Below are 22513 nucleotides of genomic sequence, written 5' to 3'. Positions count from 1 at the left end.
ATACTATGTCCAAATCAAGTTGTTTTGTTTATTCAAGGTGTCAAATAACACACCTACCAAGTTCTCAACTCACACAATAATTTTTGTGACCAGATCCATAAAGGATTAGTATCTTCTGGTATGGATGGAATGAAAACACTCTACCCTTGTGTGAATGGTAGACAATCTTCCGGTACCAATGGGACGTATACCTATTGGGTTTTGTCTATTGTTGTTCCAACCAACTCAAAAAATCCATAAGATCTGACTGTCAAATGTGTTAGGGAGTACTAGTCTCACAACTATCCTATTTGTCTAGTAGCCCTATCGGTTGACTAGTAGCCCTACCGGTTGAGTTCTCCATGCACAACTTAATAAAATTTCAAAGGACAAGAAAATATAAGGAAATATTAAGATACCCTTTATCAATTTACACAATTCCCCAAAATCTTAGACCCTAACCCCAATTTTGAAAGGTCTATACCCTTACTGTCCTTCCAAACCTAATTAAGCCAATTATGCCTAATTTACAAAGCAAGTACCCCTTGTATTAGTACCCTGGCTATACCAACACTTTTACAAGGTGGGGTAAGGTGTCAAACCACCAAATCCAAGGTTTCAGGACTTGATTCCATCTTCTTTGTCTACTGCAAGTGATTTTCACTTCTACAGTTCTGGTTGTCACATAGAGATGCCCGCCTAGGGTCAATTCAATCTCTTCAGGATTGGATCCTCCCTACAAACCAACACCAAAATATTATGGTTCAATTTCCCCTCTAACATTTTCCCACAGGTTGTTTGGTCCTTTAGTGAAAATGTCAGATTAAGGGCATCTTTTCAGTGAAACCCTAGGTGTTGGCAGGGTTTGTGACTAGTCCGGATAGGTTTTGATGGATCTCTACAACCCAATTATTTCAAGACCTCAAAATTGATTCAAATTAAAGGTAAGAGACTTCCCTAACTCATCCCATTGGTTTCAGGCATCCACCAATCCGTACCGATCAGAAATGAACATCAAACGCGCAGAATTTCAAGAAACTCCAAGTATATTGTATTGCTCCAAAACTCCAAAACATCACCAATTTCAACAACTTCAACAAAAAAAACCTTGGAATCAATCCAAGTGGGCCTAATATATCCTCCCTAATGGTTTCCAACCAACTTTTCAAACTTTGGAACCGTTGGAAGATTAGTTACCCCTTTTTACAACATTTTGCAATGACAACAAAAGTTGTCAACTTGCACTTTTCAAATTTCGTGACTCCAAGGTGCATTTTTCCTATTCCAAGGATTGGTATGATGTTTCTAAGACCAATATTTATTTCCTAACTCATTCCTAGACTCCTATTGACCCACATGGTCATTTGTCCATGATGGCTTATAAAATGCAACCATGACAATGCCTTACATCAATTGGGTTTTATTGACTCACAAACCTATCAACCTACTACATATGATGTCAATGTGACAAGGTCGTTACATTTTAACCTCATGGGTGATATTAGACTCTTTAGGCTTCATTTGTGTCTTTGGGTGCTCCTGCACCATAATGGGAGTATTTTCAACAACATGACAAGTGTCCTTGTTTCTAACAAACTTTCTCAATCTATCAAATTGATGTAGGTTGTCTTGTAGATACTCAACCTCAAACATTTGAATTTTAGTCTTCTTAGCATGGTCAATAATAACAAAATCTTAAACCAAAACAACTAAGGAAGAAGGAATACTTTCAGCTTGTGGCTTGGGGTTAGGTGCACTAGGCTTAGGATCATTAGAAGAAATAAAAGGAGGGTCGTTACCACTTCCTTTATTTCTTGAAGCATCCTTAGGAAGAAGCAGCAGTGTTCCTCTCTTGGAAATAGTAATGGGTACTTGAAAGTCACCATTGTCTTTGTAGCTTCTTCTTTTTGAGCTATCCATGTATGGGAACGTGTCATCACAACATATGCTTGACTATGAATTCCTTCAACTCTCACTGAATCATCATAGTGCATATAACTTATGGTAGAATCGTCAGCTGCATCATCATCTTCTTGGTGAAAAGCTACAATATCTTTGGTTTGAAAATCAAAGAATGAAAATTCACATCGATCTGTTTCATGATATCCCACAACTATGTTTTGCAGAGGTGGCTAAAGCGCAAGCCTCTTAGGAGGAGGAGGCAACTTGGACTGATTCTTAGTAGCATAACTAGTAGTAGAATTGGGATATGTTCTTCTGGGAATATCCTTATAAGGGGCATCAAAAGAACCTTGGGAAATCTACTTCTTCAAAGCAAGAAGTTCATTTGCTAATGTTTGCACCATATGATCAGTAGTGCCTGAGGTAGACACTTCTGATAATGAGTTTACTTTAGATCGGTTGGGATCTCTTCTGATTTTTCTATCTAAGATCAAGTCGACCTCAATTTTTGTAGCCATAGTTTGAGAAATGACCAGGTCTCTTGGAGTATCTCTTCTTAGTAGAAAACTGACTTCAGGAAGTTGTGTGTTGATGAAAAATCACTTAAGATTTGCATGAGTGGGTTGAGAAACAACAAGAATTTTGTTTTCCAGCTTATTAAATTTGGCAATGAATTTGCGCATGCATTCATGCGTGTCTTTCTTCATTTATGTCAGTTGAGCCGACAAAGCATGTTCATCCTCACCAAGCTTGCAACATTCCTCGAACTTATCTTTGAGTGTATTCCAAGATGTGATAGAACCCGCAAAAAGATTATATAACCAATCAGCTAAAATACCTTGCAAAGTTTCTACGAACAACCGAACCGCAACATCTTGATGCTCTACTCCAAGCACACCACAGGCCATATAGAAGGCCTTAATATGCTCATTGGGATGATGTTTTTTGTCTTCATAGAACTTATGAATATTCTTTTGTGAGCCTTCTGGAAGAGGATGAAGAGGTGGAGTTAAGGCCAATGGACCAAAAGTTGCCCCCCAGGGAACTACCGCAGTAGCAACATCAACCATCTTGGGAATAACAGGAATAGAAGGAATTAACGGCTTGATAAAGAAAGGTGAGGCTTCACTTGGGATAGGATTTTTCTTCTTGGATGGTGGGAAGCTGGCAGTTCGTGAAAGAGAAGATGTAGTAGTAAGGAGATCAAACTTCACTTGTTCAGCCAAACTTGGTATAACTTCCTAAGAACTTTCACCCTTCTTGCGGTGAACACAATGACAAACTCCCTCCAATGTGGAGAACTAGAAAGAAACCTAAGAAAATAAATTCTTAAAATAATAAGACACTAAATTTCAAACAAAAGTGTGAGGCTTCAAATTGCGTTTGATCCCCAACAGAGTCGCCAAAAATTGTTGGTTGAAAATTTTGTACACCTGGGAAGATGTGCAAAGTTGTGGTTTCAACCACAACACGTGCATTAAAAACTCTCCTAATTTAAGGGAAGGCTCCCCTTTTCTACTATTACTAACTAAACACTAATCTAACTGGGGTGGGATAACATCCCTTTCTCTTTTTTCAAAAAAAATGGTATTCTTCTCTTTTTAGAAAAGAAACAACAGTTAAGAAAACAAATATAGAAACTTAAGGAACTTTAACAATAACAAGAATGTTTATACAAAAAGGAAGTGAAGTTTATGTGAAAGCTCAAAGTCTTCCATCACTTCTCTGGGACAAGAAAATGGAAACAAAGCTCAAAGTCTTTACTTTTCACTATCCTATCTACATTTCTAAAATAATTAAAATAAGAACAACATACAACATATAACAACACAAAGTCTGATGATATGGTGCACTCCTAAACCACTACAAATGGGAATAACTACAAGCACAAAGTCTTGTATTTCCTCTCGGTTATTAACACTTGGCTATAATAATTTAACCCTTAATACTTGTAGCACAAAGTCTACAAGAAATCATATCAAAGCTCCTTTCAACAATCTCATTAGAATCTCAAGAAAATGCAAAAAAATATACCAATATGATACAAGAACACAATAAATATAAGGGCAAGACTTCAACACAAAGTTTGAAACTCAAAAGCCTTCTTGATATTACTTGACAAAATAATTTAAAAGTATGAAGCACAAAGCCTTTATGATTGTAAATTTATGCAAAGTTTTCTTGCTTGTTGAAAATGATAAAAATTACATAGAGCACCCTCCAATATATATAGGAGAGGGGCTAAGAGAAAAACGTGGGAGAAATCCAACTAACTAAGACTTATTCCACAACTAACTATGACTTATTCCAAATTACAGTCCTATTGTCTTTCAACTTGTAATTTGTTTACATGTAATTACAAGTTACAAGAATGCAAGTAATGTGATTACTAGCAATTACAATTTTTGGCATTACATGTAATTTATCAAAGGGAAATTACAAATGCATAATTGAAACTAATCTAAGTGTCCAAGACACGACTCTATTTACATCATCCTCTGTCTAGGAGGTCTGCATGCTGCTACAAGATGTTGGCACTTGAATTATTTAAGATTAGTGAGGATATTTGTCCAAGAACATCAACTTGCATCATTGATCTAGTTCTTATGTCATTTTCCAATGAACTCTAATCTTATCTTCTTGCTTGGGGTAATATTGATTCCTCAAGAGAAGTTATCTCTATGCATATGACATTATACTCTTTTCATTTAATGTCATCAACATATGACAACACTGGATTTTGCTTACTGTCCTTACATGCATTGAAATCCCTTGCAATTGGATCTCTAGGACCCGATTACAAGTACAAAAGTATTTAACATTCTTGCAATATTGGCTTACAATTGGGTTTCAAAGACCCGATTGCAAGTAATAATATAACGGCAATAGAAAGACTTCCAATCGGGTTTCTAAGACCCTACTGCAAGCAACTTGTAATCGGGTTTCTAAGACCCTACTTCAAGTAAATTTAACTTGTAATCGGGTTTCTAAGACCCTATTGGAAGTAACTTGTAATCGGGTTTCTAAGACCCTACTGCAAGTAAAGTTAACTTGCAATTTGAGCAAAAAGTTCCTACTTGCAATGACATCAAAAAATTCCTACTTGCAATGACATCAAGAAGTTCCTACTTGTAGTGGCATCAAAAACTTCATACTTGCAATGACATCAAAAAGTTCCTACTTGCAATGACTACAAAAATTTCCTACTTACAATGAGGAACTCAAAACCCGAAATTGCACAAAAAGCTAGGAAAATGAAAGCAAAAACCAACCAAAACTTGGACAACAATGACAAACACACCCACTAATGATTTTACATTAACAAATATGAGTTTTAACCCTCATAAAATATGCCATGGAGAATAAAACTACAAATTTTGAGTAAAAATTTGTAGGGGTTGTCAATTTTTTGAAAGTTCAAAAATTGAGACAACAAATATAACATGGTTTATCATAAAAATGTTGATGAGAAATATACAATGATCATACAACTTAACTAAGTAAATTTTGACTAAGTTAAAATGATAAATGGGAATGAGGTGGTAAATAAGTTCTTAGTATATTCAAAACAGTTTAATTTTATCTTTATATTGATTATATATTGTGATTGATGGGACAATGTCTAGATCTAATCTTGTAATGATGTGAAAGCGGTATAGAAAGGCTAAGAATAATGTTTATAATATATAAGATGAGTCCACTTTGATAATCCAATCAAAATGGTTCGATGATTGTCCCCTTGAATGCAACTATTTTGTCTACCTATTGACTTGCATGATGTGTTTGCATTTGGATTTACTCATGTTAGAGACAACTGGGGTATTATAGTTTACCTTAGGAGTTTGTTGTAAGTGGAGGGAGGTATTAAACCTCCTTGGAATTTATTCAAACACCTTTGTCAATGTGTAAAGATCAAATACATGCAAGACAAAGATATAGAATGTCTATAGTCATGTAGTATCAATTGATTTTGATACAAATTTGATGAATTCAATTGATAAAGTGTGTGAGATTATTTGTAATGATAATTTCTTCTCCTTAATGATCTAAGGCTTCTTCTCAAATACAATATCCCATATGATTAAATTCTATAATAACAATATTTAAAGTGATAAATATAAGATTATAATCAACTTACATATAAATTTGAAAAATTAAACATTAAAATAGTACCTAATTTATAAGAACAACACCAAAAAAAAAAATTAAAAAATAAAAAGATATTTAATATGCACTAAGTTTCTCCTCTACAATAACTTTTTTTTTTTTTATTTCCAAACTCTAGACCCTAAAATGTTATATTACCTACAAGAGGTATTATAATGGTCTAAATGCATGAGTCACAAAGGATCTTAAAAGGGACCAAACCTTACCTTACCTTTGCTTTAATGTTTGTGGATACCATTTTCAAATGGAGGATAGAAGAATGCATATGAAAATGAAATGGATAAATTTAACATGCATTGAGAACTATTACTAGCCTCTACACTATTGAGAGATGGAGTGACCTCATTGAGAAGAAACATGGATGCATGTTAATTGGAAGGGCTTTCATGTATTGAGAATGATAGATTTTTCTATAAAGGGTAGACAACTTTAATTGTTTTTGATTAATGAAAAAGAAGGTTTTGAAGGGGCCCCGAAACTCTATACAAGCAAGATTAAAACAGCAAAGCCACGAGAAACAGAGAGAAACAGAACAAAAAGAAAAAAACCAGCGGAAAACCGAGAAGAACCCACAAAAGCCCCTAAAAGCCAGCAGGCTGTCCAGGAATCAGATTTTATCCAGGGCTTTAGCCAGGGTGCTGCTAATGGAGGATAGACAACTTTAATTGTTTCTAATAGATAAATGATAATTTTTTAGTGTGAGATAATGGTTTTTTTTACATTTGTGAGCTTGAAAATATATAAGAAAAAATTCTATCGATTAATAAATAAAATGATAATCACACAAGTGTATTAGAAACTATAATTGATAATAAACAATTTAAATTATTAGAAAGTATTTATTGTTATAGTTATCTTATTACAATAAATGTTTTGATTCATATAATTTTTAGACATTAATTATAACAATTATTAAACTATTTAAAATTATTATTTAGACGGAATATAGATATCTCTATCTTGAGATCCTTATGACCTTGTCATTTAGGTACAACCTTAATAATATTTAGAGATAAAATATTATTAATAGATTCTTAAAAAAATATTATAAAATATTAGAGAATAGTTATAATATAATATTTATAGTATATATAATTTAAGAGGATGTTCACATAAAATTTTATATTTTCTTAAGAGAATAGTTATTACTATAGTATTTGTAGTATATACAATTAATAAAGATGTTGACATAGATTTAGATATTAATTTAGAAAAATAAATAATATGTTAATAATAAGTACTTAAATTTAAAAAATAAAAGTGAATAGAGTCTATATCATCATATTCAAAATGGTGTTTTATGAATTTTTGTGTTGTACACAAAAAACGTTATTATTTTAATTTTTATTTAAAAGTCATTATTTTAATCCTTAACTATTAAGCATTGTATTATCTATTTAACAATACAAATACACATTTAATAATATTTATTAGTTAATTAAGATTCAAATAACAATGAAACAATTAACAAGTGCCACATAGTGGCTAGTACTTGCCTTGTTTTTAGTATAGTTTTAATAATAATTATGATTTAATTTTAATAATGATTATATTTTAAAAATTATAATAATTAAGATAAAAAAAAATTAAACATAATTATTTCATAATAATTAAAAATTTACTAGAAAAAATAATATAAATTAAAGAAATCTTAATAATTTTTTTATTTCACAAAATAAAGTTAAATAATTGAAATAATTTTATATTTAAATCTACTTAAAAAACTAAAATATAATAAACAAAAATATGTAAACAAAACTATATAAAAAATTAAATATTAAGAAAAATTAAAATTAATAATAAATAACAATAGTTTGATAGATAATAATTTTATTAAGTCAAATTAATTAAATAAAAATAGTAATAATTTTTTAAATTCATTGTAATTTAAATATAATAAAATATATATAAAAGTATAATTAGTTTGAAACATATTAATTCAATAAAAGAAAATTGTAACTAAAAAAACAAATCAATTTATTTTGTTATACCATAACATTTTTTTTACTTATGTAATTATTATTATAAATATATAAAGTTAAATTAAATTAAAAAATTAAAGAAAAAGAATAAGTAATAATATCGATTAAATTTTAGTAAAGACTCTTGAAATGAAATGTCGTTGTACAATTAGACTTTGGTAAATAAAAAGATTGAAAAAATTAAAAGTTAAAATTTGTTTTTGATTGATTCAAATTAATTTTTTTAATAACTAGTTAACTGAAAAAACAAAAAACTCATTATAATAGTATTGCCTAACAGCAAGTACTAATAAGAGATAATTTAGACACTTATTATTTTTGTATTATATAAAAACATTATAGCTATTATTTTAGTTTTAATTTAAAAGTCAACATTTTAATCCTTAACCATTAAGCATTGTATTATCTATTTAACAATAAAAAACACATTTAATAATATTTATTGATTAAATAAAATTCAAATAACAATGAAACAATTAATAAGAAAATAATCCTAAGAAGACTTATCAGGAATACACATTTAATAATATTTATTAATTAAATAAAATTCAAATAACAATGAAACAATTAATAAGAGAATAATCCTAAGAAGACTTATCAGTAATCTCATTTGCCCTTGACTTTTTGTATTGAAAGGCTTTATCTAACTGTCGTCAGGGAAGTTGTTGAGAACTATTAGTATAAAGAATGCAACTGATGAAGAAGGAAGACAAACTATATAGTGTGGTCTGTGGAGTAAGGTGATGAGACCAGCTCTTAAGCTTTTTTGTTGCTCTTGATGAACAGCTCTTTCAAGTTTTGAAGGAGATAAAAAACACAGAGGGAGGGAGATAAAAAGATCGTCTACATCTCAAGGTAACAAATGTTGTCCAACACATTTGTTTGTTATTATTTTCTTTAGCCTGATCTGAAAAATCCCAAAACTAAGATCTCTGCATTTCTCAACTGCCTGCAGGATTAAGAATGAAGATCACTGTTTGAACATCAATAGTAGACAGTTGTTCCTGTGTGTATGCACTTCAGAGCAGGTAGGTATTACTAAGTTTTAGTGATCCTATATTTTGTTTTTAATCGGTATTAGGAAATGCGGATGATGGTTCTTTCTTCAGTTATTCTCTTTCATTTTGATGATGGTTCATGGTGTATGATTTGAAATGTATCTAAAAATTATTCGAAAAATATTCCAAAGAAACTCTTTAGGTGATTTGGCAGTTATATTTCCTTTAAATGACTGATTTTTATTCTGGTTTCCACACTGTCTCTTCAATGTTATGTTACTGGTTCTCTGTCTGCAGGCCCCGGATTCATATCTGATTCAAACCCAATTCGGTTTCCAGGTTGATCCAGCCTGAGATTCCACTAGGTGCTGTTATTTGACTGAAATTCTGTAGAATCTGAACCCTTCAAGAATTTCGTAGAATCTGTGAGAACCCAAAATGAATTCAGGAGATTTTGACAATTTGTTTTGTTCCTGTTCCTTTTAATCTGACTGGAAACAGTGGAGAACTAAAAAACAAAAATATGGGCTGGTCTGCTCTGCAGTGGGGCAAATCCGGGAAGAAAGTCATCCCAGTTGATGGAAAACAATTGAATCATGATTTTTTTTTCCCCAAACCCATTAATCTGAACCTGGATCAAATTCAGAATCGATTATAGTGAGTGGGTGTTGCTCAGAATTTTTATGAGATTATATGAGCCTTAAAAGATCTTTTAATAATGGACTATTATAAAATTTTAGGCTTTTTCAATAGATCTTTAGTCTTTTGGTGAAGTTGAATGGTTCTTATTGAGCTGGTCTAGAATCGAGTCTTGCTGAGTGCAAGACTCCAACATTAAATGATAAATTTATCATTTTTAGCTCAAAATTTCAACAAGGTGGCGGTCTCATGATTATTTTTTAATTTAAAAGAATACTAAATTGCAATTATATGATTAGTTCATAAAACTATGTTCGATTGCTAAGTAATTGGGACTTCTATGTTCTTAGATGGTTTTTATGTTTCAACTATGTATCAAGGCCTATAAACTCTTGGGATGCTTCCTAATGATATTGTTATATTGATTCATACTAGTTTTAGATTATTGTCATTTTATTTTTTTCGGTGACATCATTTCAACTCTTCAACTTGGAACAAATGTTTTATTCATGTTTATCAAGACCTGCTAGGTTTATTGTGAATTACATGCTTTATTTTGGTCACTCACAAGTGAGAACTTTTGAGAAGCCGAGACACATTGTCAATTGGTTCCCTAACAAGTTCCAAGTTTTTACCTACTCAGACAATGTTATTATGGCGGCTATCAAGATTGGTCAAATGTAGGTCATTTTACGCATGGCAACTCTATCCTTTAGATCCAATTATCTCCAAATTTCATAGACAACTCCAAAACATGATTTTGAACACATTGTCATTATGGCCTTTTCTCTACATGTAGATTTAAAGCCATTTATTTACTAATTTTCATTTTATTTTTTTAAATAAAAGTGGCAAAGCCACTAAATTTAACAGAGTTTACATATCTAATGGAGGGTTGAATTGAAACAAAATCCCCATGGAGAAAAAAGGAAACCCACGTAGAGCCCTTACAAACCAGAATATATCCCTATACAAAGGAGACCTGGGTAAACATACAAGAGATCTCAACAGGCAAAGCCCACAAAAATCAAATTACAACAATTTGCGATATAGAAGAAAATACATTTCAAAACTTGAGGCCATGATAGCAAATAGCAAGGTGGTGAAATGAGATGCCGCACTAAATGAAAGGACACCGCCAGTTGCTCAATCCCTCTTCCAGAGGAATTTGTTGCAAGGGATGGGCACATAGTAATAAGCCATCAAACTAAGACGCAAGGCTCAATAATTTGTGCATACCAATGAAACAATCCAAAGCATTTGTCATCACCCCTGCATCCAGGAAGTCTAGCAAATGCTCTGGGTCAAGGAGAGAGTCCTTATACACGTCATAGATTATAAGAAAGAGCTCAACACAACACCCATTAGAAGCAATTTCATCAATTTCTTAGAAACCTCAAATCATAAAATCACCAACAATGAAAGAGTAATTAAAAAGTGTGTTATCAAGAGTAGAGAGAGAAGATATGTGGCTTCCATTTTTAGTCCTTACTCATTTTCACTATATGCTAACATTTTTAGTACTTATTTTTACTATAAGCTAGTTTCTTAGTTTTGTATGTTTCCAACTTTCACAATTTATCAAGTCTTTAGTCCACTTGTCAACCTTAGTTCATGTAGTTGTAAATTAGTGTTAGGCTAGTTGGAGATAGCCAAGTAGGTAACAATAATTTGCACATTTTTTGCATACACAACCACACTTAAGAAGAACCTAACCTTACACATTTTTATAAAAAGATTCATCATTAAGGTTCAAATTCACTATCAATGACTTATGGATTTGTTGTAATAATCAGCAAAAACATTTTAAATCCTTGATATAAATATGAGTGGAGAATAAGGGCAAGGGTTGAATTCAATCGATACTAAATGAAGTAACAATAATCAAAGAATTGTGAATAAAGATAAAGGATGGGCTAGAGCAAGACCTTCAGTGGTGTAAGATCATTCAGGGTCACCAACATATAGAGGATTAACACCTAGCCTCTAGAATTTAATTTAATTGTCTAATATTAAAATGATGGATATGCAATAATTAGACCTTGTGTAGACCAAATGAAAATTGAGGCATAATTTAATATGATAAATGTAAATGAGATTGCCAAAAAGTCCTTAGCTATATCAATACACTTTCATTTTGCCTTTGGATTGTATGATATGTTGTGATTAATGAGACAAATTCTAGATCTAATATTTTAATAATGTGTAGGTGGTCATTGTCTCAGACAAACCTATTCACATGATCTAGTCCAAATGGTTTGGTCATGTCCTTGCATGCAATTGCCCTATGCACCTATCAACTTTCATAATGTGTTTGCATATGGATGTACTTCTATTTGAGATAAATAAGGTGTCGATATACACCTTAGATGTATATTGTAAGTGGAAGGAACCATGCAATTTCCTTGAAACCAAGTCAATATTTGTCATAACCCTATTTTTTAAATATTTATTTAATATTTTCATATTAAAATGTAAAAATAATAATAATAATTAATTTAATATTTTAATATTCAAGATAATATATACTTACATTCTATATTGAAAACTATAATAATTAGAAACTTAAATTCTATATAACTTACATTTAACTTGAAATGATTCTAATTCCTTAAAAATATCCATTTATTTTCTAGAAGGGAAAGTAAACATTTTTTTTAATAAATTTAGCAATTAAAAAGAAAGAAAATAAAGAGACCTTTTCTTTTTTAGCTTCCCACGTGGGAAGACATGAATATAAGTAGGTTAAGAATTTAATTAAGGAAAAAAAACTTAGTATATGAAAAGATTTTTTTTTTAAACTAATAGGGGAAGAGCATCAGTAGTTGTCATAGCTAACTTCGCGCACCCACAGATCCTAAATGGTACATCGGTTTTTGATTTATTTATTTTTAGTTGTCTTCATATGCGACTTAACTGCTTATAGCTATCGATCTGGCTTTTGGGTAGTAACGATGCACGTTGTGGAATCAATTATGTGCACAAAGGTCAAAAAGTACACATTTCAAAGTGTCGCCTGATACCTAACTAAAGATGTTCCAGTAACCGTCAACTCAAAATCGCTAGTACTTGTTGACAAATGTCCCAATAGTGGTGCACAAATGTTCCAATAATAGTACACAAATGGGACAAATGTTCCAATAGTTGTGCACAAATGGGTCAATTAATTACAAAAAATAATCGACTATTGGTACAAAATAAATTTATTAATGGTATTTTCACTATGACGACTATTGGAGGGTCAACATGACAATAAAATGATGGTTATTGGAACTATGTTATCTATTGATGCTCTTCCCCTAACTTGTAAAAACAATTAAAGAAAGTTTCCTTATTCCACGTAGGAAGTAGTTTTTGCAGATAAGGAGGAGATAATAGTCAAACTAGCCATGGAAAGGGAGTCATCCAAATCAATAAATAAACTTGGACAATGGTGTATGTTTTTAACTCCGATTAAGACTGAAAAGTCGGAGACGTTGAAGACTTTCAATGCACTGGCAGATGGCAGACTGCAACACTTCATGTCTGCAGATTGGAGTTATGTCAATTGAGTTATGATGTTGACAGAAGCCCATGCCTAATAAAATTCTTACCATTCTTGTCATAAATATGTTACAGTCAACCATGCTCTAAAAACCAGCCATCCATAGCTATTGAATTTTCTATATATTGCAGTGAGTTTGTAAATTGTTGGGTACCCGAGGTGAGATTAACTTAGTAGATCTTTAAGATGGCTATGGTATTTGTGAGAAGGAGAAGAAGCTCAGGCTAGATGTTTGTACGAGGAGCAAAATGTGAGGTGTTCCAGAGCATAATATGAGATGGAATGTCTTAAGGATTACAAACTGTCAAAATCAGAAAGCATAGTTTAATGCTAAACTTTGGGCCCGGGCAATTTGGGAACTTTTCAGATTTTGTTTGTGCTATGATCAGCAGATCACCATTACTTTTTCCTTCAAAGGAGTTCTATGCAAAAACCTTGAAGGCTATTAAGGTAGAAGCAAAACTGGAGGCTTTGCTACAGGTAGGTCCTCTGATAAATGCGCATCATCTATTTTCATGACTGATATATTATGGAATTCTCTACTTGTATGCCAAAATAAATAATAGTACCTCCTTATTCAGAATCAACTATTGATTTGGAAATAACTGTCTTATAGCTTAAGTCCAGTCCATATATCCTTGCTCAGATCTGTGTATGAAAATAACTCTAGGAGAAAAATTCATTCCTATCTCCCCCATGCATATCTATTTATCTAGGTTCAATGCATACATATTGCTCTCTTGAGATGCTTGTCCCTCGTAAATCTCAATGATGTTCTGCTCTCATTAGTCTCAGCTCTTCAAATCGCTATAAGTTTAGCCTTGATAATACTAGAACATGGTTAGCTGCCAAGCTATAAATGGAGTGATTCTATACATTTAGAAGCCATTGGTTCCTATTAGGGGTCATCGCTAATATGGCACCATTTAATAAAACCCAACATCTTCCTTTTTTGCAGTTGATCGGATATAACATCAAGACACTGGTCAGTCTTAAATCACACACATTAAGTAACATATTAAGTTTAGAGAATGTAAGTCAATTTTGAGTGTTTAACACTTTTAAGTCTAGAAGTGCATTCTTAGTGTCTAGAAATGCATTCTTTGTGTGACCACACACCTTAAGCAACATATTAAGCTTAGAAAATGTCAGTCAACTCTGAGTATTTAATACTTTTAAGCCTAAAAATGTAAGCTTAATGTGTGTGATTTAAATCATTCTCAAGACACTCTAGATGTTTGTTCATGATTTCTCTTATCATCTTATCATAACACAATCTTTTGTCCCTGAATTAACCCAATTTACATGCATACCTCTAGTTGGACAAAAGTTATCAATCCTATACAATTCCTATACGTTGCAGCATTAAGTTTCTATGATCTTGGGATGAAGTCTTACCATAATCCACTAACGTCGCCAGTGAGGGATTTAGCATCCTTTCCCATTTGGGAAATTTAAATTTCTTAACTTTGTTCTTTCATTAAGAAGTATTATGCTTACTTAGTGAGATCGATGCAATAGTCATCGCAGGTATAATTAGTCAATAGTGTAAATACATATTGATTATCTAATGAGAGACTTAGAGAGCAAATGAATCACGTATTCAGATCTCTTAACAGTTGACCTTTGATGAAAGTTAATTAATGGAATTAATGAGGAGAAATATTAATTTCCAAGACTATTGAATTGTCTTAATTAAGGATAATAATTATAAATATGCTATTAAAATGTGAAGTGATGATTAAAAGTGTTAGAATTTATTTATAAGTAACTGTTTGTAGTTTTTCAATAGAGATATCGGTTATAGGCAAAACCCGTAAGAATATATGATTAAAATTGATGATATCACTTAAATTGTTTCAATGGTGTGATCTTGATTTAAACTTACATAAAATCATAGGTACTCAGTTGATATGTATACCACTAAGTATGGTAATCCATAAATCACCTAAGCATCTATTTTATAGTTATAGATAGCTTATAACCATCAGGGAATCCATTATTATGTTGGCAAAATTTAAGTGAGATAATAAGTAATGATATTAATATATCCTTATATTCAAAATGAATATTGTGTAAATGAGAATAAGTTTTAAATATATGAAAGTATAATTGTAGTTATCTTTGAAGCGTTAGAATCCATAAATCCCTATAAGGCCTTTAAGTTACTCAAAGTTAGAGATTATTTTTATAACTATTTCATATTATGGAGAGATCGTAGATTTCTTTAGACTAATCGGATTTTTTTCAATATGGATAAGTTGTGAGTTATTATTAGCATCTTGAAATTAGTTAAAGTTGTGGTTTGAGGATAGAGTAAGCACCATGTATCTAATATTACAAAGTTACTAAGAAATTCCTATTTCATAGTTGTTAGAACTACATTGCTTATGAGATTGCATGGTATTCTTATCAATACACATCGATGTATAGGTTGCAATGACAAGATAGTACCTATGGTTGTTATGGTTATTGGTTAAATTCTCTAGAGGTTATCTAGGGATGTGATCTATTTCATTAACCTTTGAATCAATATAGAGTTGGAATATCTTGAGTAGTTAGATTCCCTTATTGAAGATCAAGAGTGTTAACAATAAGTTGTTAATTTAATATCTTAAATTTTGTATCTCTATTGCAACATCATTTAATGAATATTCTGATTAAGAGTGGTCTCATTGAATGAGTTATATCTTAGATACCAGAATACATCTTTGAGTAATTGAAGTGGTGATGATCGTTTGCATAAATATGTGTTTAGGCTTCTATAAATGACTCAAGGTCCCATGGTTAATATTTGAGTGTGAGATCCTTGCCATGTCTCTTATACTGATTTTAGCTTTTGTATTTGTTTTAAGCTCAAATGCAAGTTCGATCAGCACATGTTATCATGTGTAAAATTTTATTTCGAACTAGTTATATATGCTTGTACTAATTTCAAAGAAGATCATGCATATAGAGATGCTTATGTGAGCCAAGGAGTGCTTTAGTAGACTTGGGTATATTCCCAAGCTATTGCTTTTGTGGACCTTTGCATGTTCATGTATGCTTTATGAACTCATGTATGCTCTTTTTTTCACTTGTATGCATGTTTGCATAGTTGTGGGTTGTGTATTCAATGTGTTTTAATATTTGTTGGACGAGTGTCGAATATGGAGTAAAGAGAAGGGTGAGTTCCCAGAGAATATTAAGTCTCCGCTTAAACTCATATGTCGGTAGTTGGCTCGAAAAGAAATTTGGCCAAAGTTTATGTTGATCTCTTAGTGTATGCTTGCTTTAAGTGAATCATTATATTTTCACTCTCTTCCATATCTTAGTTTTGTTACAATAGCATCTTAGATTGTAGATACACTAAGTTGCACCAGATTTCATCCCCTGTCAATTTTGAGTCGTTGGGCGTCCTTGTCCAAAGTCGGAGGTTCTTCGTGTCATGAAGAAATCCGGGGAAGCGTAAATGCTTCGTGGTTGTGTGATAAAGCGCTTCGGCAATGTTCTCACCCGTGGTGTGCTCGTGGGAGATAGATGTTGGGAGCCCTTGTTAGGATGATTATCAGCTATGTTTTATATATTCAATGTAATTGACCTTATGGTCTTTTGTAACTAAAATAAAATTCTTATGTTTTGATAATCTTTTGGGACATGTATTTAAACATTTTGTCAAATTGAAACTTTTAGTATCTATGTATTGTATATTAATAAATTTGTAATAATTAAAGATTAATTATGTGTAAATGGTGTATTTTGTTATTTCAATAATATGGAGGTTCTTTACAATGTGTAAAGATCTAAGACACGCAAGACAAACATAAATGTTATTGATGGTCTTGTAGACTCATGCATTAATCTATTGATGTTGATGCTAGCTTGATGGATCCAGCTAATAATGTGTTTGAGGTTCTTTGTGATGATAATTCCTTCTCACAAGGTCTTCTACTTAAATACTATATCATAGGTGCTCAATTTGGCTTCTTTTGACATATAAGTTAATAGACAATAGTCAAATTCTAGAATACATATTTAGAAGCAATAAATGTACAGTTGTGACCAACTTATGTACAAAAATGAAAAATAAATCATTAAAACAATACATCATAACACAACTAAAAAATACATAAGCAATTAAAAAGTAAAAAGACAAAATATTCATTTGTCATCCAAATAAAATATATTTTCAAATTCTCAACCTTTACCCTAACATATTAAAATTAATATTACTTATCAAGATACAATAATGCTCTAAACATATGAGTTGGCATGGGACCTTAGAAATGATTAACGTTAACTACCTTTGTCTTATTGATGGTGGTATGTGGTTATCACTTTCAAGTGAAGAAACATAAAGGAGTATATTATGAAAAAATAAAAAATGCAAAGTTAACATGTGAAGAACTATTACTAATACTTAATAGCTTTAAGAACTACAATACATTTACCAATAAAAACTATGAATATGTACAAATTAAAAGTGTTATAATATATTAATAGAAGATACAATAAATTTATCCATAAAAATAATAATATATATAATATTTTAATAAATTAGAAAATTAAATTTCCTTATAACTAAAAATAATTCTAATAAATAAATATGTAAAAACCAATTTCAAACAACTAAATATAATTTTGTAATGTAAAACAACTTTTCCCTCAAAAGCTTACGGGAAAAAAGCTCATCAACTAGGTAGCAAAAAGATACTTAGACAAGATAATCACAAGAACAAAATCAGAAGTCTAGTTTGCAAAAATTTCAATCTACTCAACTTTTTGCGCTTGAAGTAATCATCTAACGGGTGTCTGGTAAGCATTTGACACGTATTATTAGAGAGAAGTTGGTCGGTCGGTCAAGAACAACGATGACGAAATGTACATCTGCAGGGAAAGCTGATGAGCCACCTCATACGTGTTTTTGTTGCTCTATATAACAGCTTTTTCAAATTTTGAAGATGAGAAACCAGATAGAGAATTAAATAGATTGGCTTCATCACAAGGTAAGAAAAAATCTCCAACCCCAATCTACTATGAATTCCAATTCTCCAATATTTGTTTTGTAATTTATCATTTTCTTTAGCTTGATCTGAAAAAATGCCAAATCTTGAATCTCTGCGTGGATATTTGCATTTCTCAATTGTCCATTGGATTAAGAATTAAGATCTCTCTGTGGTTGCTGAATACAGGGAGACCTTGATTCTTAAGGTGAACATATATTAGATTACTGGTCGGTAGTTTTGTATTTGTATGCATTTCGGTTGAGGTATTATTAAATTTTAATAGTAAGTTTGCAAATCTTTTATAATGCAATATTTTGGTTTAAATAGTCTTACCAAGTGATTCCATGATAGCACAAAAGATAACATGGAACTTTTTTTTTATGTTTCTGCTTCACTTATAAGACGAGATAAAAAGAACTTGAATAAATTGGTTTACAGACTCTATCGAAGTGCATCTACTTAAAGAGATCGTTATTCTGATGCATTAAAATAAAATCTCCGAGTTTTGTTTTATTACGGTTTTCCTTGGTGAGATAGTGGGGAAGGCTCCGGTAAAATATTTTACAGAATGGGTGACAGAGAGAGGACGGTTGATCCGCATTCCCCATCACTCATTTCTGGATGGGGGTAAATTGGGAAAACCCGCGGGACGCATCCTCGGGTTACACTGATTTATATTCTTTGATTATGGAGTTCATAGTAGCTAGTCACAGTATCTAAAAGAGTACTTCGCTTAAAGATGAATATAAGTGGAGGCTGTTGGACAGAAACAATGAAGTAGTTGAAAGACTGGGCCCGAATTTAGGATCTATAGTATACTTGACTCTTTTGTTTCTCGCATTGCAATCATTCTGTTTTGAGAACCATGCATTAAAGTGTTGGAATCTTATCACAAAAATTTTTGCCCTTAAGTGGCATTTTTCAGGAATAGGTGAATCCAATAGTCTAGGAGGGGAGCTGATCAATTTGTTAACGCTCAACTTAGGCCTAAGGGCTAGAAGTATACGTTAAATCTTTAATCGATTGTATCTTATCATAGCTTGAGTGGAGAAACATTCCAGGTATCATCTATTCGTAAAGGTGTTAGATCCAGATTCATTTAGGTTGGTTTCCGCTTTCTTGCCAATAGGCCATTCTAGAAGATGTGGAAGTAGGTTGATTGATTTATAAAATCTTCTCTGCCAAATTGTGGCAAACTTATTCATGGAGAAACTTGAGGAGAATGAACTTTAATCGTCCCTGTTCAAACTAAAGTGGTGGTTTCAGTATGTTAACAACACCAATGTGAATTGGCCTTACGGTAGGAAGGTGCTCAATGATTTCTTGGTATGCCTGAATGTACACTCAGAGCATATTTGATTCACTATGGAAGTATAAGAAAATCAGTATCTTCCATTTTGAGACATTTTAATCACCTGTAACAGTCATGTTCCTCTCTCAACAAGTTTACAGAAAATAAAACATACAGCTGTATACATCAGAACTGATTCTCACTATTATCTGTCTTAGAAAACAGGGGTTATGGATATTCTGTCTACTACAGCTGTTAGAATCTTTAACCCTGATCACCTCAAGAAAAATAGAGAAATTCAAATAACAATGAAAAGTCATCAATCAAAATGGCTAGTGTGATCGACAATTTAAGAAATCCTATAACAAAGCCAAAAGACGAATAAGAGTTCCTTGTAATGCCCCCTTTTGGGATATTCCTAAATTTTGCCCTAAAACCACAATTCCGATTAAAAATAAGAAATGTGATACATTTTAGAATATAAATTTACCAATTGAAATGCCCTTTTAAGAGAATTCTTGGTTTGGGTCTTGCACACAATAATAGTCACTGGGAATTGACATTAAACCGCAAGCCAAGATAAGATCTATTTTGACTAAGCATTAGTATGGTGCATGATATCATATAAACATTATTCATATTAAAATCTAATTAAGCTAATAGCCATTCCGATGTAGATTTCTATAATAATCTCATTAGGGGTTCGTTGAAACGTTTGCAAACCACAATCTCAAGATTGGTCGCCCTTGTATTGTGAGAGCATGGAAGGTTGGTCACCCTTCGATCCCTCAGTCCACCTTGGAGGCTGGTCATCCACCTTGATCAAGCCCAAGAGCATGGAAGGCCGGTCTTCCATTCCACCCCTTGGCCCACGAGCATGGAAGACTGGCCATCCATTCCAACTCAAGGTGACGTACTTGATAAGAGCATGAAGGCCGGTCTTCTTTCACCTCTCATGAACTCGGAAGGCTGGCCATTGTTCCCATTTGCAATCCGTTCTCTAAATTCAAAATGGATTATTATATGAATTTGTTATCATATATTTATAATAAAGAGAAGCATTTAGATTACTTACAAACATCAATAATTTCAGCAAAGTATCACTCTAGCACGAACACACACACATATATGCCTTTAATTTACTCTGTTCACAGAATTTATCTTTTAAATCTATTTTCTGCTATTAAATATTTATTTCTGCTCTTAGTTCAGTTCTCATTCCTTAATTCCTTTTATACTTGTTCTTTGATCATTCAATTTCACTTGATTGATGGAATGTTGTTGAATGATTGATGGATTGAATGAACTCCTTTGATTGTATGAATTGAGGTATTGGCGAGTGATGATTAAGTCATTGTTGATTAGATGAGTGATGATGTAATGAATGTCAGTTTGATATATTGGTGAATGATGATTGAATGAATGCTGATTTGATAGAATGATTTGCTGATTGATTGTTTGCTCGATTTGGTTATAGATGATTGCTTTTGTGGATTCATGAGTGATGATTGATAAGTGATCCTTGAATGCTTAGAACAATTTCTCCTTTAGACTTTGTTAGTGAAAGGGTCACCACCCTCTATTGCTGCCTTTTGAGAATAATAAATTATTTTCCAAATTCTGCCTTGGATGTCCTCCTCAAATGAAACCTTCTCCCCTTTATACTTTCCAATGTGAGGGAGAGTCGCACCTCTTCATTATGTCTTCCTTTTGCACAGGTCACAACCTTTCACAATTAACAACCTTTGAAAGAGTACAACCCTTCATAATTTCTACCCTTTGAAAGAGTCACAACCTTTCATAATTACCACCCTTTGAATGAGTACAACCCTTCATCATTTCTTCCCTTTGAAAGAATCACAATATTTCACAATTATCACCCTTTTGAAAGAGTTACAACCCTTCATCATTTCTGCCCTTTGAAAGAGTCACTTCCTCATTTTCTTCCCATTCCTTTCTTCTTCCATTTACCCTTGATTCCCATGTTCCATCCTTTCTTCCTTCCTCCATATCCCCTTTCAAATGAACTCTTCTCCCTTTCATATCTCATGTTTGAGAGAGTCGTTACTCTGCATTTCATGCCTTTTGACCCTTCATGAAACTTAATTAAATTGTAATTATATTCAATTTTATTTTTTATATTTTAATTTTACTATTCTTATTATTAAATCCCATTTTAGAAAGGGGACATGCATTCTTACATCTGAAATTGATATGGGTAATTGAAAATCTGACATTGCATACATACAATGTATCACAAACAAGATTGCCGATATTTTTATTTGATGAAGGGTATTTAAAACTCACAGAATTCTTAGCAACAACCTGAAAAGCGCCAGAGGTCCTATTAATGCTACACTTACAAAAAGGGTTTACAAAATCCCTTGCTCATGAAATTCTCTTTATTGATGAGACCAGATATTGTTATCAAATTAGTAAGGAACATGCATCAAATATCTAATGGACTAGGATGAAGCTCTTAGCAAACATGGATGCCACTGAAAACACCAACTTCACATTGAAAATATCAGATTTCTGTTCTTGCAAAGTCATTGGATGGACAAAAGGATTCAATTACTATGGAAATTAAGAAGTGACCAAAAAATCTTAATAGGGATGATGATTGGAAACTTAGTTAAGCTTGGAAGCCACTTATCACAAACTTAGTCTCTAGATCAAACTTGTCATAATTAAACTATCGTACCTTTACTTTTCCTTATTATTTTAGATACTTTTCTTGCCCCCAAGCAATTTTTAGCCTACCTCTTTCCTTGTCATTGTTAAGATGTTTATTTATAGGGATGTTAGTTTTATCTCTTGAAAGTAATGACTTCAAGCATTTCCATGATGATGGATCAGGAAGTGGTGCCAACAACATTGGATTATTTTTTTATGTTGTTCAACATAGAAGAATTACTCAATGAAAATGAAAGTGAAACGAGGCAAACCTTAATTTTTTGATATGTAAGTGAGGGAATCTATTGGGGCCATTTGCCAAACACAAAACTCTTAGATACAATGAAAAC

General features: G+C 32.1%; 1 protein-coding gene across 1 annotated transcript in view; it reads left to right on the top strand.

Annotated features, from left to right (window-relative positions):
* Nucleotides 1-13361: 13361 nt before the first annotated feature.
* Nucleotides 13362-22513, top strand: part of LOC131039231 (uncharacterized) — a 34674-nt gene continuing 25522 nt past the window's right edge. The window contains exon 1 of the mRNA XM_057971936.2: nt 13362-13691. The gene's annotated coding sequence lies outside the window, so the exon portion shown is untranslated. The remainder of the gene's footprint in view (nt 13692-22513) is intronic.

Source organism: Cryptomeria japonica, chromosome 10 (assembly GCF_030272615.1).
Source record: "Cryptomeria japonica chromosome 10, Sugi_1.0, whole genome shotgun sequence".
NCBI classification, from domain to species: Eukaryota; Viridiplantae; Streptophyta; class Pinopsida; order Cupressales; family Cupressaceae; genus Cryptomeria; species Cryptomeria japonica.
The sequence above is the reverse complement of the archived record's forward strand: the minus strand, read 5'-3'. Positions and strand labels throughout refer to the sequence as shown.